General features: G+C 42.3%; 1 protein-coding gene across 4 annotated transcripts in view; it reads right to left on the bottom strand.

Moving 5' to 3' along the window:
• LOC126458591 (protein CLEC16A homolog) overlaps positions 1-13820 on the bottom strand; it is a 243512-nt gene that overhangs the window by 112055 nt on the left and 117637 nt on the right. The window lies entirely within an intron of this gene.

Below are 13820 nucleotides of genomic sequence, written 5' to 3'. Positions count from 1 at the left end.
AGCCACTCTGCAACACATTAAAATCTCCACCCTAAATGCAAAAGGGTGGAGGACACAGAGGCATTTAAATCTGGCGGTTCACACATGGATTAGTAGGCAGGAACAAATGCCCACAGAATACTATGTGACAAAACCAATCTCTGTTTTACACAAAACAAAAACAAAACAGAATTGTTTATTCTACCCAACTGTAATCTTTGAATTGCATTCTGAATATGTTGCTCGTATTATGCTTTATTTCTGCATACATCCATATGAGCAACATATTCACAATGCAATTCAAAGATTACAGTGGACACAAGAAAATGTAATCACAAACATAATGCAATGAAACTAGGTTTTACATCATGTCAGATATTTTTAATTTTTGATATGTGCTAAGGCACATTTATTTCCACTTGATACGAACCACATGATTGAAACTGCAATTATAGATTTTACAAATAATAATTTTATGGTCAAAAGGTAACAACGAAGTTATTTACAAACTTTTACATGACTGTCAACCCCAGCTATGAGAAGTTAATCTTAGTATTTTGTCAAGATTTCTCAAATATATTATTTTGCAAAGCCACAAAACTCTTTTGCCCAGACACACATTTTACTACTGGACTCTATGGCTCACTCACAAGGCATACATGAAAAATATTGTTACCTAAATCACGTATTTCAAATTGAAAACACAGATTTTCATGCCACATTTTCCATATTCAAAGTTCACTACCACGCCATTAGGAGTGCAGCAGTCATTATCCATTACCATATCATGGGTCCTGCACTTATTATAATTTGGTGTTCTGTGATGGCACCAGAGAATTGAGCACATCGTTACATTCATGTACTTTTTATTTTGCAAAGTTTCTTATGCACTTTATGTTGTGTTATCTAAATTAATAAATATAGATCCAAGAAAAACTATAAATGAAGATTGTATAGAATGTAAGTTATTGACAATATTATGAAAAGGACAGATTGCTACTCACCATGTAGAGGAGACGTTGAGTCACAAATAAGCACAACAAAAAGACTGTTAAACATGTCAGCTTTCGGTCAAAATTCCTTCTTTAAATGAAACCTGTCTTTTAGTTAAAAAAGTAAATAAAGCTGTAAACCATAAAGCCGAGAATCTCCCTTCTGAAATTATTGAACTGAGGGAGAAAATGAAAGATTGCTATATACTTTTTAGAGATACTAAACTACAATATTTCTCAACAAAATATAAACTGCTCAGAAAACATACAGAGAGTCCTTGACTAACCTAAAAGCACAGAAATATACCTCTGAAATAAGGAACTCTAGCTGTATCAGTAAAACTGCCTGGAAAATAATGCATAAAGAAAGTGGGAAACAGAATTCCTGTGAACACAGCAACATAACATTGAAAGAAACTGGTGAAGAAATAAATGATCCAAAAGAAGTGTGTGAGAAATTTATACTAAAGTTCAGTACAGTTGGTACAAGTGAAGTTCATGTCAAGACACAAGATTTTAATCTTGGAAAATCTAGCCAGTCCTTTTGTGTACACGGCTTTACAGAGAGGGACGTCCTCGCAATCATATCAGCACTTCGACCAAAAATGTCTTGTGGCTGGGATGACATTTCACCTAAACTGCTAAAGAAATGCAGGAATGAATTAGTGAAACCCCTGACTCATTTGATAAATACTTCCATCAGTAATGGTGTTTTCCCTGACCTTTTGAAAATTACTGAAATTATACCAGTGCATAAAAAGGGATTAAAAACTGACACTAAAAACTACAGGCCAATATCATTAACCTCAGAACTAGGAAAATTGTTAGAGAGAGTAATACTAAATCAAGTTGAATCATATTTCACCAAACACAATCTGTTAAACAACCTACAACATGGATTTAGAAAAGGGAGATCTACTACAACAGCAGTAGTATCTTGTATACATGAAATATTAAATAAGTCTACTTTAGAAGAAGGCCTTTTGGTCAAAAGCTCACATCTAGCAATCTTTTTGTCTGCGACTCAACATCTCCTCTATATGGTGAGTAGCAATCTATCCTTTTCATAATACTGTCATTATTCCATCCTGGATTTTCCATTGTTAGAACATAAGTTGTATATTTTTGGAATGGATTTTGTAGATTTAGTTTATTAAATGACAAAATCAGGTGAAGGTTTACATCGTTTTTTATTGGGTGGCAGCAATATTAATTGGTATGGGTTTGTACGCGTATAAAGGACTTTTGTACTGTTTGTAATTTCTAAATGCTGTGCTTGGGTTTGTAATTTATTTTCGTGGAGATTACCTTAGCTTAGTTAAAGTTGTTAATTACTTACTCTGAATTACCAGAAGGACTTAGGATTAAGGTAGAGGTGCAATTGACTGACTCGCCCTCTTTGTAGTTTAGCCCAACCCGCATGAACACTGAAGATGCTCTCTCAGAGAAGACAAAAACAAGAATTACCATCATAGATTTTATAATCCAAAAATGAAAAACAAAATCAAATGCCATAAATGCAGCAGTTAGACTGTTTATATCTATTTAATAAAAAACAACAGGAGAGGCTTCTTCTAGTCAGACCACCATTTACTCTAAATTGAAGTAAAATCTCAGTCCAACACAAAACAGAAAAGAGTAACCTAGAGTTTAAGACTGATGACAAATATCTAGCACTCAACAAAAGAAACTCACTGAAAAAATCTGTGGGATAGATTTCACAAACTGGTCTTAACTCATGTAGAAAATGATTCAAACAATAAAACCCCCAAGGAGGAGGAAATATAGTAGTGGAATATAACAGGTGATCAAGCTGTTGAATACAGGATTAAAGCATGGAAAACTTCAATATACATAAAACAACAGAAAAGTGACAAGAATTTGTAGAGGTATGGAAAACCATCTCTAAAATTATTCAACAAGAAAAATGCAACTATGATAATAAGACGTTGAATGTAATCAAAAAAGACTTTACTGAGACCACCACCCGCAACTATCAGAAGAACTTCAGAGAAAATTTAGCTGGCTACCAACCTATAAGCCTAAGCTTCCAATAGCCTGATGGATTTTTGGAAAATAATAAAATAAATAATTGTGGAATTCTAGGAAAATATTTCAGTACACTCCTGAATTCAGAGTTATCTGAACAACTGTGATTTTCAAAATCAGCACCAAATGCCAAATACCATCCATTCTCACACGAAGAAATAGTGAAAATAATCAAATCACTGAAAAACAATAAAGCACCTGATGAAGATCCAACCATTGCAGATTATGGAAACTGGACCACAACAAAAACACCAAAAATTTTTAGAACAAAATCAGGAGCCTGACAAACAGAGGTAATTCCAAAAGAGTGAAAGAGCACCTTGACACACCCACTTCACAAGAAAGGATATGAAACAGATCTGAACAATTACAGAGAAATCTTCTGAACAATTACAGAGAAATCTCACTTATTCCAGTAACTTATAAAATTATTTCTGAAGTTTTGCTGGACCAACTTGAGCCAAAAGTGGACCCACAGGTTGGCAAGGATCAGGCACACATCAGATGATGCCGGAACAACAGTCACATTTGTGGATTTCAAAAAAGCTTACGATTCTGCTGACAGACAAATGCTGTTTAAGAGCCCAGTAGGCTTAAGAGCTGATAGAAAGAACACAGCCATCATCCAAGAAATCTTATCAGGAACCACTTCAAAACTAAAATTCATGGGAGAAATCTCAAACTCTTCTGGAATTCATACAGGAGCCATACAGATAGAGTATCATCTTAGCCCCACAGAACACTCTCAATATATGTTACCATAACAGCAAAGGTGCATTATTGTCTGCTTATGCTGTGAGATTTTTGTTTTTCTCTCAGACTGAGGGGAAAAATTCAAGAAACTGAAACTCTTGCGTTTTGCAAATTCTACAAACGTAAAAAGAGGTTCAGATTGGTAATGTAAAAATATAATAAACTGCCTGCCAAAAGGATGCCAGTATAACTTTGTACACATATGCACCATCGGCAGATACGTAATTCGACTTGCAGTTTTCTTCGACAGGTAGAGAGGCCGTCAGAGTGCATTAGTCATGTTCATTATTGGTGTTGCTACAAGGCTTGGCAGGGTATATGACAGGCATGAACAGTATCTTTTGTTGACTTATCACTGTGAAGGACACAGAGGTGCCATGTACTCCTGTGATACAGCATTACTGTTGTGACTGAAAGTGAACAAGGTGGCACAGACACTTCAAGAGTAATAAAGGGTTAAAACATTAACACTTTTATTGTATTTATATACAATATTTGCAAGACTGATGTATTTATACATAACTTTTATATCCTTGTATGTAACTGTTCCACACTGTCTGTTACAATACTGTGTATCACTACACAGCGGTTTCCGTGTACAATCACTTGCTATCTGGTTTCAGATTAGCAGCGTTCTGCTAGGTCCTTCGATTTTCACTGCGAGTCTTCAGAGATCACGGATGGAGATCGATGTGAGTCTTAAAACAATGCGTGGAGGGATACATTGCATGCAGAGTTCAAGTAAAGCTGGAATCTTCTGGTGGTGTCTGTGGTGTCATTCATTGCAAGACAGCAGGCTCTGGAGACAGGAAGGTTAACAAGAGCTAGCTTGCTGGCAGGCACTTTAAAACTCTCTTCTTCTGCAGTGAAATGCATGACGTGTGGCCACAACGTGTAGTCCACACGAACAGTGCCAATACCACAAGTATCAGCATTAGATAAGAGTTTGAAAGCGGCTTCACTGTGGGTCACCATTTGCACTCCTGGTCAAATAGTGCAATGACGAAATTTGTGGGGGATTTGAATGTAACAGTAGCCTGATGTCAGACTGCTTGGGAACATGGGGGCAGGCATACTGATTGTCAAGGTTCCAGCTGACCATGTCTGACCACCACATGGGAGGATCGCGAAACTGTGTGTCAAGCACAGTGTAACCTATAACTTTTCATGCTTTCCCGATGGATCTGATGCAAATATATTTCTTGGGTTTGCAGCCAGATCATATTGTGTAACGCGCACAATATTTCATTGATGCAAGTGCTCAAGATCACCAGGTAGTGATAGCTGCTGCTGTCATTGCTGTAAAGCGCGACTCACGATAATCGCAAGGCGACGTCAAAATTTATCATGTGTATCTTGAAGTTTTCCCGGCGTATTGATTGGTCCATCATATTTCGGGCTTGCAGCCGGATCACGTTGACATCTTGGCACGATATTTCGGCTAACAAACATGCAGCCATCTTCAGGTGAGTACGAGACTGAAGATTACTGGTGCGCGTTGTTCTATATATATAGAAAATTTGCGCGGCGACGCCTGCGCAGTGGAGAAGGCTAATACCGCGCCCCCTATCTAATTTGGCGCGCTCTGCACCAGAAGCGGGCCGCACATGCGTAGTGGTGTACCTACATTTGCGCTATCTGTCGTAAAGCGCCTTCACGCAGCTGAGGCGCGGTAGTCGAAAGTATAAAATCAATTTTCGTCAGCCGTCGCACTAGATGCATACCCATGTCTCTGTGAAGCGATTAAAGAAATTACAGGATCCCATGCTTTATCCATCTGAAAGCCGCAGTCTCGATTAATAAGATCTTTTGCCAATCGTATCTCCACAGACTCCTTGATAATGGATTCCCAAAAAGATCTAGTTGTCGCTAAAATTTTTGTTCCACAATAATCCATGGAGTGTCCCGTCGAAATACAGTGTTCTGCTATGGCTGATTTGTTAGGCTGTAGTAGACGTGTGTGGCGCTCATGCTCCACGCATCTTTCCCGTACTGTGCGAGTAGTTTGGCCAATGTAGGATTTGCCACATTGACAAGGGATCTTATATATACCCGCCTTTCTCAGACCCAGATCGTCCTTCATAGAGCCAAGCAAAGCCGATATTTTCGTAGGTGGTCGGAAGATCACTTTAACACAATGCTTCCTTAAAATCCTTCCTTTTTTAGAGGAGAGGTTACCCACATACGGAAGAAACGCCCTGGACCTGACCACCTCTTTGTCTTCTTCTTCTTGTTTCAATCGTAGAACCGATGGATCTTTGGGGCACTCCGTCTACCGGAAGCCCACACACACAGATCTGTATTTGCAGGTGACAAGCTGCCACCACCCTGCACAAACCATGGGTTTGCTGCGTACTCTGGTGCACCGGGCACATGTGGTATCTGATAAGGACAGCCTCCCTATAGAATTAGAACATTTGCAATCCTTCTTCAGGGAGAATGGATATTCTACACGCCAAATCCGCACAGCTGTGACAAAGAAGAAATGTAAAGAGAAACAAGAAGAAGACAAAGAGGTGGTCAGGTCCAGAGCGTTTCTTCCGTATGTGGGTAACCTCTCCTCTAAAAAAGGAAGGATTTTAAGGAAGCATTGTGTTAAAGTGATCTTCCGACCACCTACGAAAATATCGGCTTTGCTTGGCTCTGTGAAGGACGATCTGGGTCTGAGAAAGGCGGGTATATATAAGATCCCTTGTCAATGTGGCAAATCCTACATTGGCCAAACTACTCGCACAGTACGGGAAAGATGCGTGGAGCATGAGCGCCACACACGTCTACTACAGCCTAACAAATCAGCCATAGCAGAACACTGTATTTCAACGGGACACTCCACGGATTATTGTGGAACAAAAATTTTAGCGACAACTAGATCTTTTTGGGAATCCATTATCAAGGAGTCTGTGGAGATACGATTGGCAAAAGATCTTATTAATCGAGACGGCGGCTTTCAGATGGATAAAGCATGGGATCCTGTAATTTCTTTAATCGCTTCACAGAGACATGGGTCTCCATCTAGTGCGACGGCTGACGAAAATTGATTTTATACTTTCGACTACCGCGCCTCAGCTGCGCGAAGGCGCTTTACGACAGATAGCGCAAATGTAGGTACATCACTACGCATGCGCGGCCCGCTTCTGCTGCAGAGCGCGCCAAATTAGAGATAGGGGGCGCGGTATTAGCCTTCTCCACTGCGCAGGCGCCGCCGCGCCAATTTTCGGTATATATTGAACGACGCGCACCAGTAATCTTCAGTCTCGTAATCACCTGAAGATGGCTGCATGTTTGTTAGCCGAAATATCGTGCCAAGATGTCAACGTGATCCGGCTGCAAGCCCGAAATATGAGGGACCAAAATTTATCATGCTGGTAGAAGGCAACAAGCGAGCCCAGGAAGCCGCTCGTAGGAGGAGGAAAGCAGTGCTCCTGGTGCCCCCTGCTGGGAGTTGCCCAGAGGCCATCCACACGTGCGCGATGGGCGATGACTGTGCTCCTGGACGCTCCTGTGGTTAAAGGCTGACTTAAATCTTGGTAGTGCATTCCATCACATGATGAATCAAATGTTCTTGTTTCCCTGTTTTGATTTAATGGCAGGCAGTTCTGTATTCTAGGTGGTGCTTAGTTGAATACTGGCATCCCTGTTGATAAGATTGTCCGCTGTACAGATATGTATGGCCTCCTTAACAACACAGTCCCAGAAAGATGACGCTGGAGATAAAGTTTCAGTGTTTTCATAAAACATACGATGCCCTTGTCCAGGCAATGCTCCGCTACTGCAGATTTATCAGGTTGCCCCAGGTATGTATGATGATGGTGTTCGATGCAATGTTTGTGCACGGTTTGGCATGTCTGCCCAATATAAGATTTTCCACATTGACATGGGATTTTATAAGCGCTACATTTCCTAAGGCCAAGGTTGTCTTTGACCAAGCACAATAAATTCCTCAATTTTGCTGGTGAGCAAAAAACACACTTCATATTGTGCTTTTTGAGGATTATTTCTATTCTTGAAGACATGCTACCAAAATAGGGCAGGAACACTGTTGCAGTAGGTCCTCTGCATCTTCATTTACACTCCTGGAAATGGAAAAAAGAACACATTGACACCGGTGTGTCAGACCCACCATACTTGCTCCGGACACTGCGAGAGGGCTGTACAAGCAATGATCACAAGCACAGCACAGCGGACACACCAGGAACCGCGGTGTTGGCCGTCGAATGGCGCTAGCTGCGCAGCATTTGTGCACCGCCGCCGTCAGTGTCAGCCAGTTTGCTGTGGCATACGGAGCTCCATCGCAGTCTTTAACACTGGTAGCATGCTGCGACAGCGTGGACGTGAACCGTATGTGCAGTTGACGGACTTTGAGCGAGGGCGTATAGTGGGCATGCGGGAGGCCGGGTGGACGTACCGCCGAATTGCTCAACACGTGGGGCGTGAGGTCTCCACAGTACATCGATGTTGTCGCCAGTGGTCGGCGGAAGGTGCACGTGCCCGTCGACCTGGGACCGGACCGCAGCGACGCACGGATGCACGCCAAGACCGTAGGATCCTACGCAGTGCCGTAGGGGACCGCACCGCCACTTCCCAGCAAATTAGGGACACTGTTGCTCCTGGGGTATCGGCGAGGACCATTCGCAACCGTCTCCATGAAGCTGGGCTACGGTCCCGCACACCGTTAGGCCGTCTTCCGCTCACGCCCCAACATCGTGCAGCCCGCCTCCAGTGGTGTCGCGACAGGCGTGAATGGAGGGACGAATGGAGACGTGTCGTCTTCAGCGATGAGAGTCGCTTCTGCCTTGGTGCCAATGATGGTCGTATGCGTGTTTGGCGCCGTGCAGGTGAGCGCCACAATCAGGACTGCATACGACCGAGGCACACAGGGCCAACACCCGGCATCATGGTGTGGGGAGCGATCTCCTACACTGGCCGTACACCACTGGTGATCGTCGAGGGGACACTGAATAGTGCACGGTACATCCAAACCGTCATCGAACCCATCGTTCTACCATTCCTAGACCGGCAAGGGAACTTGCTGTTCCAACAGGACGATGCACGTCCGCATGTATCCCGTGCCACCCAACGTGCTCTAGAAGGTGTAAGTCAACTACCCTAGCCAGCAAGATCTCCGGATCTGTCCCCCATTGAGCATGTTTGGGACTGGATGAAGCGTCGTCTCACGCGGTCTGCACGTCCAGCACGAACGCTGGTCCAACTGAGGCGCCAGGTGGAAATTGCATGGCAAGCCGTTCCACAGGACTACATCCAGCATCTCTACGATCGTCTCCATGGGAGAATAGCAGCCTGCATTGCTGCGAAAGGTGGATATACACTGTACTAGTGCCGACATTGTGCATGCTCTGTTGCCTGTGTCTATGTGCCTGTGGTTCTGTCAGTGTGATCATGTGATGTATCTGACCCCAGGAATGTGTCAATAAAGTTTCCCCTTCCTGGGACAATGAATTCACGGTGTTCTTATTTCAATTTCCAGGAGTGTACATCCCTGCTTCAAATTTTCTTAGAATGGAATGCATGACATATCTGCCTATTGGAATAGCCATTCTGTTGAAATACCGTTCTTAGGTGCTGTAGCTCACCAGGTCGACTGTCGGCATCTGAGACCACATGTGCTCTATGCACCAAAGAGCATAATACACTACCACATTGTGCAGGGTGAAGACAACTTGTGGCTTGCAAATATAGTTCCATATAAGTTGATTTGTGGTAGATGCTGTTCCCAGTGTACCATGAGCATTTCTTCTACCTATGATGTCCAGGAATGGTAAAATGCCACCCTCTTCCACTTCCATTGTGAATTATATATTAGGATGGAGCGAGTTCAGATGCCGGAGAAACACAGGTAATGTCTCTATTCCGTGGGGGCCACCCCACAAAAATATAGTCTACATACCGCCAGAAGCAGGAAGGTCTGGGACTTACCGACTGCAGAGCTTTTTCTGCAAAATCTTCCATAACATAGTTGGCCACCATGGGAGACAGAGTACTTCCCATGGTGACACCATCAAATTGTTCAAAATAATGGTAATTGAATAAGAAATAAGTTGATGTAAGCACATGTTTAAATAATGCTGATAAGCTCTAATGAGTCTTGCAGAGGTCTTTTGTAAATGAAGATACAATGTCAAAATTAACCAAAATATCTGACACTTGTATCTTACATGTCTTGAGGAATCCTACGAACTCCTCTGAAATCCGGATATGGTGATCACCCTTTCCTATGCGAGGTCCCAACTTCGTAGTACGATGTCTCCGTGTGAGTGGACAAAGAACTCTTGATTTTACCTGCTGACATGGGGCAGTGCCACCGTCCTCCTCACACAAGTTGAATACAACAGTATGATGGTAGGTGCTGCTTCACAATCCTACCTAGAGAGGATCAGATTGGCAAAACCAGAGAATGACATTAGATCTTCTCAAGAAGAGTTCTATTCCTTCTAAAGTGATTAAGAGCCCACGCCAACATGCTGCAGTTGCCCCAAGACTGTATGGCCCACCCACGATACATAAGAATGGGAGATCTGTTCGTCCAATAGTGAGCAACACTGTGGCTCCTACCTGTTGGGACCTCTCATAGGCAAGCGTGATCACCATACCTGGATTTCAGAGGACTTCGTAGGACGCCTCAAGACACTTCCTGCTTCTGGCGGTATGTAGACTATACTTTTGTGGGGTGGCCCCCACGGAATACAGACATTACCTGTGTTTCTCCGGCATCTGAACTCGCTCCATCCTAATATATAATTCACAATGGAAGTGGAAGAGAATGGCATTTTACCATTCCTGGACATCATAGTTAGAAGAAATGCTCATGGTACACTGGGAACAGCATCTACCACAAATCAACTTATATGGAACTATATTTGCAAGCCACAAGTTGCCTTCACCCTGCACAATTTGGTAGTGTATTATGCTCTTTGGTGCATAGAGCACATGTGGACTCAGATGCTGACAGTCGACCTGGTGAGCTACAGCACCTAAGAACGGTATTTCAACAGAATGGCTATTCCAATAGGCAGATATGTCATGCATTCCATTCTAAGAAAATTTGAAGCAGGGATGTAAATGAAGGTGCAGAGGACCTACTGCAACAGTGTTCCTGCCCTATTTTGGTAGCGTGTCTTCAAGAATAGAAATAATCCTCAAAAAGCACCATATGAAGTGTGTTTTTTTTTCAGTCACCAGCAAAATTGAGGAATTTATTGTGCTTGGTCAAAGACAACCTTGGCCTTAGGAAATGTAGCACTTATAAAATCCCACGTCAATGTGGAAAATCTTATATTGGGCAGACATGCCAAACCATGCACGAACATTGCATCGAACACCATCATCATGCATACCTGGGGCAACCTGATAAATCTGCAGTAGCGGAGCATTGCCTGGACAAGGGCATCGTATGTTTTATGAAAACACTGAAACTTTATCTCCAGCATCATCTTTCTGGGACTGTGTTGTTAAGGAGGCCATGCACATCTGTACGGCGGACAATCTTATCAACAGGGATGCAGGTATTCAACTAAGTGCCACCTAGAATCCAGAACTGGCTGCCATTAAATCATTGCACTACCAAGATTTAAGTCAGCTTTTAACTACAGGAGCATCCGGCAGCACAGTCATCACCCATAGTGCATGCGCGGATGGCCTTTCTGCAACTCCCAGCAGGGGGCACCAGGAGCACCGCTTTCCTCCTACTATGAGCGGACCCCTGGGCTCGCATGTTGCCTTCTCCAAGCATGATAAATTTCAATGCTGCTGCACAGTCATCATCAGCTGCACCTTGCAACAATGACAGCAATAGCTACCACCACTTTATGATGTTGAGCAGTTGCATCGGTGAAATACTGTGCAAGTTACACGATATGATTCAGTCCGCAAATGTGAGAAGTGTATTTACCTTGTAACTTCTTCACGTCTGTGCCTTCCATCCAAGAGCAAATGATAGACACTCTACCGCATTCAGTGTCATCCCGCAGAATTGTTGGAGTCCAGCAGCAAATGGACTATGGAGTTACCATCTGTGGGTATGCTGCTGTTAACACAGCTAGACAAACAGCTGCATTTGGAATGTTACTATGACAGGCAAGCTTGGACTGCTGATTGGCATTGCATTGTGTTCAGTGATGAATTGCAGTTGACGAAACTATTGTCTCTATTGAGGTCGAAGTTGAGTGTGACAGTGATGCCATCTGGTCGTGCATAATAGATGGTGAAACCAATTAATTGTTGGATGTTTTTACTGGCCACCCGATTCTGTCGTGACAGTTCTAGAGTCATTCAAAGAAAGTCTATGGTCAATAGCGTGTAAATACCCAGATCATACCATACTAGTTGGAGACAACTTTAACCTACCGAGTATAGACTGGTATGTCTATGGATTCATTGCAGGGGGTACAGACACAGTCACGCAAAATACTTTGGAACATGTTTTCTGAGAAACTGTCTTGAACAGCTAGCTCAGCAGCCCACACACAATGCGAATATCTTAGATCTTGTAGCTGCAAATAGGCTGGACCTTACCAGTAATGTCAGTATAAAAATGGAGATTAGCAATCATGATGTCATTATAGCAACTATGATTAGGAAATTATTAGAGAGATGCACCAAATAGCTGCTTATAATAAGTAATCTTTATTTACAACAGACTGTTTTGGCTTTATTGTCATTTTCAAGTACACCTAGATTGATGTGACGTCCATATTACTTCACTAGTGGACTGTTTTATAACTGTCACTGTTTTAATAAGATGGTAAATGACATCAATATGTTGAAAATAAAATGTTAATTGTGATGTGACGGCAGTTTGACAGTTCCACTCTTACTTCGCTATATGTTTACCAATAGCATCGTAAGAGTGGAACTGTCAAACTACTGTCACGTCGTAATTAAAATTTTATTTTTGACATCTTGACGTCATTTACCATCTTATTAAAACACTGACAATTATAAAACAGTCCACTAGTGACATAACATAGACGTCACATCAATCTAGACGTACTTGAAAATGGCGATAAAGTCGAAACAGTTTGTCGTAAATCAAGATTACTTATAACAAGCAGCTATTTGGAGGATCTACTCTAATAATCATGTCACTATCAGACATATGCTGCTGGCCTTAAAGAAGAAAAAAATGATTACAAAAGTTTACAAATTAGTCAAGAAGGCTAGGAGAGAGTTTCTGCTAGACAGAGCAGACAAGCAGTTACTAGTACCTCACTTAGACAGTGAATTGGCAGCACTTATTTAAGGTAAGATGGACATAGAGGAATTATGGACAAAGTTGAAACAGATCGTAAATCATGGTCTGGAGAGTGATATGCCTAATACACGGATAAAGGATGGAAAAGACCCACCAGGTTTAATAACAAAATTCAAAGGATGCTGAGGAAGCAGAGGCTGTTACACACTCAGCTCAAAAGGGAATGCACAAATGACAGCAAGCGAAGGTTGCTAGAGATTCGTGCATCCGTGAAAATATCTACGGGCAAAGCATACAGCAACTAACACCGCTACAGCTTAGCAAACGATCTGGCAGAGAATGCAAGAAAATTTTGGTCTTACCCAAAATCCCTAAGCGGATCTAAGGCTACCATTCAGTCCCTTATTGACCAGTGTGGTGAGACAGTTGAAGACAGCAAAACCAAAGCAGACGTTTTAAATTTCACATTTAACAAATTGTACACACAGGAGAATCACACAAACATACTGTCATTTGACCATTGGACAAAGTCTCATATAGACGACATAGTAATAAGCATCCCTGGTGTAGAGAAACAACTGAAAGATTTGAAAGCAAATAAATCACCAGGTGCGGACAGAATCCCAGTTTGATTTTACAAAGAGTGCTGTAAGGCATTGGCCCCTTGCCTAGCTTGCATTTATCGTGAAATTTCTCGCCCAGCATAAAGTACCAGGCGACTGGAAAAAAATGGAGGTGACTCAACTATATAAGACGGGCAAAAAAAAACGGACTTGCAAAATTACAGTCCAATATCCCACACTTCTGTTTGCTTTGGAGTAATTGAACATATTCTCAGT

The sequence above is a fragment of the Schistocerca serialis genome, chromosome 2 (genome assembly GCF_023864345.2).
Source record: "Schistocerca serialis cubense isolate TAMUIC-IGC-003099 chromosome 2, iqSchSeri2.2, whole genome shotgun sequence".
Classification (NCBI taxonomy): Eukaryota; Metazoa; Arthropoda; class Insecta; order Orthoptera; family Acrididae; genus Schistocerca; species Schistocerca serialis.
The sequence above is the reverse complement of the archived record's forward strand: the minus strand, read 5'-3'. Positions and strand labels throughout refer to the sequence as shown.